Below are 3,913 nucleotides of genomic sequence, written 5' to 3'. Positions count from 1 at the left end.
GCAGGTTTGACAAGCCCCCAGAGGTTTTCCCTCATCAATGCAAACTTAACCTTCATCTACCATGTGTGAAAGCCTTTACCATTGAACTTGTCCATATTCAAGAAGGTAGCCATGAGAGGGTCCAACCCAAAATGGGCAGTGTCTACTCTCTTACAAGGCTAAAAAGAGTTGAAGAGCTTCAAAGTACAAGCATTTAGAGTAGCAAAGACTTGTAACCAAATTCCATACTACAAATCATAATGGAAATGATGCTTCAACTTGCATGTTTCATAGAGGTGGGTAAATGAAAGTATTCCAAGAAAATACAGGTATAGCAACTTAAAGGAAAGCTGTAGCCACAGTTGTACTGATGCTATTTAACACTTTAAAACATCAAAAATGCTAAAGTAGCATCTAATGTAGCATCAAACTCACAACATTGTCAAAACTGTCCAAATCAGGAGGCCTGAACTTGGAGGGTGCAATTCTCACAACTCATAGCTCTATTCAAGGGGATTTTTATGCAAGAAGAAAGGCCTTATATCAGAGAAGGTCCACCACCAAGGAAGCGTGCAATGTTGCGCCAGGTCACCATAGCCAAGCTTGAGAAAACCGACTGGTTTTTTGTCTATTGTGCCTCCATTTCTTGACCAAACGAGCTCAGATTTCAACAGCAGCTTGCTTGTAGTGTCGTGCAGCTTGAGCTCAGAGGAATTTGCAAAAGGGTAAGCACAGAGGTGGCATTACGCGATAGATCATCGAGAAGTCTTTGTGTTGGCGTTGCACGTACAGAGGAGAATTCTCTAATTGCTTGCAGCTGGAAGGTTGCCCGTACACTAGGAGTCTGCAACTCAAAGGGTTTCAACAATGGTCGCTTGTGGGTAGAGAACAGAGCTCTCACAGATTTGGGGAAGAAGGAGGAAAATGGAGAAGATGAAGAAGCCCAGAACCTAAGGCTCTGATACCAAGTGTAGAATCCCATAGGATAGAATAGATGCATCTTGCAAGAGGTGTGAGAGCACAATGAAAGAAAGATGTAGTTCTCTATTATGGATTGTGAGAGAGAGGACTCTCTCTTATAGAAAGGGGGAGAAGGTAATACCTTCCGTACATAAGTGGCAATCAACCCCTACATCAGTGGGAATCAGTCCCTACATCAGTGGGACTGGCCTAAATCAAAGGAACCTCCCATGTGGGGGCCTTTGGCTTACATCATCACTTAGGTCACACACTAGACACATCATAGCACTTGATGTGCCTTTACAACACACACAAACACACATGTGACTCCCCTAGATGCATACATGCACCATAGAGCAAGCCCTTGATCATACTTATCCCAACACTCATGCGGTCATGTAACATCCTTAATATGTTGTTTGTCATTATTTGCATGCTCTGCATGTCTATCCATATGTATGTGGGGCTGATTTCTTTCATATTAATCTTAAAATTCCACATGTGGTTAGTACCATGACTCAAATTCACTAAATTTGACATCTCTACTAATGCAGACCCTCTTATTCACTGAGTCATAGAATTTGCAGCCCTTCTTTTCCACTGGGTATCCCAAGAAGATGCATTTAATAGCTTTTGAGTCCATTTTTTCTTCTCACCTTATCAAGAACATGCACATAAGATATACATCCAAACACCTTCATATATGCCACCATTAGCTTTCTGCCATACATGCTCTCATATGGCAGCATGTCATGTATGATTGCAGTGGGTGTCCTATTGATAATGTGGATTCCTATGTGCACTACTTCTATGCAATAATGTAGTGTCATGTTCATTTGGTTCATAAGAGCCCTAGCAACCTCATCAATCACTATATTCCTCCTCACAAGAATTAGATTGTGCTGAGGTTATAGCTACATGTAAGCTATCTACGCATGCCATTCTCTTGCAAGTAATCATTAAGCTACCTGGACAAGTATTCCCCATCATTGTCTGATCTTAAGCATTACATAGCTGCATGTAAGCTATCTATGTACCATCAAGCTCCTTGGACAAGTATTCCCCATCATTGTTTGATCTAAAATAAGCATTTAAATATGTGCCAAACACTTTCTCAGCTATGCTCTTGATCTCGATGAATTTCTTCAATGCTTCACGTTCATGGTTGAGAGAATAACCCAAGTCATGCGAGTATTCATCTCATCATTGAAAGTGATGTAAAATCTAGCTCCACCAAGTGACAAAGTTTTGGCATGGATCCAAGATATCCATGTGCACAATTCCCAAAGGATCTCTACTCACTCTCCCCCTCTTTCGAGATGGGAGATAGCTTTGCTTGCCAAATTGACATGCCTCCCAAATATGTCCATGATTTATGTGCCCAAATCAAGGTAAATTTTGTACAATATAGTAACTTTGCATAGTCTTCAACCATTATAGATTTACATGACCAATCCTCCTATGCCAAAGTTCTACTTCCCTATTTTGCTCATGACCTTTTTCAACATACATGTTTCTTTGTACGATAGGCTTTCCTGCATCCAATGCAAACAGGCATCCTTTATTTTGTCCGTGGGCAATTAGTCTACTCGATTTTGCACTCCAAAATTCCTTAGTAAAGCAACTGTATTTGTTGAGCCTCAATTGCATATCTTACTGCATCATTTGAAAAACCCAAGCTAAGTTCTTAGTTAGTGTTGGCACATATAAAAAATCACCAAGCATGTTTTGTCTACCATCTCTAGTTGCAAGTGGCACATTCCCAGCGTGAGTGATCGGGTGCATAGTATCATCTCTTGTAGCCACGTACTCCTCACTCTACATAGGTTGCTTATCATCTCCTTATCATAGTCAAACCATTCCTCATGATGTGTCATGTGGTATGTGACACTAGAATCAATGAACCATCATCATCATTAGGCAGCTGTGTCATGCTATCGATGACATGTTCCATGGCAAACAAGTGACATGCACTCAAGCTTGATCCCTTTGAGTATCCATATCCATTATATCCACTTGCATAATGATTCTCGTGTCTTCCATGTCATCGTGAAGTAGCATTTTTCTTACGATAGGATTCACACTCATAGTGCCCATGGCATTCTCCATCTCTTTTTACATGCCCAAACTTACCTCTTCCATGAGATTGTGTTCTCCCCCTACCTCTAGGAATAAAACTACCAAGAGCCTCTAGGTATAAACTCACCTCTACCTACATTATGGCCATAACCCTAACCATCTGTACCACATCCATGCATAAATCCCCCTCTACCTATAGATCTACAATGGCCTTGAATATGGTAAAAGACTTGATCTCTATTTGTGCCACTACTTGACGCTCTCAAGCCAAGCTTTTGACTTCCTCATTCATGCATAAAGCAGCCAACTCCTCAAAGTCTAGCATATGCCCACGCACTAAATGGAGATATCTAGAATTTTAAACTACCGGCCTAGACCATTGAGGGTAACCAAAATGAGATCATCATCATCATCAGGTGAATTAATATTGGCCAAATCTTTAGCAATCTACTTGACTCCTACAACATAGTCAGAAATAGACCTATTTCTTCTCCAAATGGCATGTAGCCACTACTTCAACTAGATCTTATGAGAGTTAGTGCTTGTGCCCTTTTTACAATAATATCCTAGGATTATTTTGGATTTGTAGGCTTTCTTGATGTGTGGAATCAAAGTCTCTAAAAGACAATCTGATGCAACACTTTTTGAGATTTTTCAACCCTTGCTTTATACCCTTTCACCTGCTCTTGTGTTGGATTCTCATCTAGCAAATTAGGGCATTTATTCATTCTCATCTAGTGAAGTGGTCATCATCAGCAACAAAATCAGCATCAAAGATAGAATCAGCATCATCATCATCCTCAGCAACATCAGAATCAGCAAAGAGGAAATCATTCCAATCGAGGAAGATTCCAAGGATGAGGGAATGCATCCATCAATGTGTCAAACATTCAGT

This window comes from Dipteris shenzhenensis, chromosome 17 (assembly GCF_047967505.1).
Source record: "Dipteris shenzhenensis isolate YYH24624 ecotype China chromosome 17, Dip_SZ_1.0, whole genome shotgun sequence".
NCBI lineage: Eukaryota > Viridiplantae > Streptophyta > Polypodiopsida > Gleicheniales > Dipteridaceae > Dipteris > Dipteris shenzhenensis.
This window is presented reverse-complemented; position numbering follows the sequence as displayed.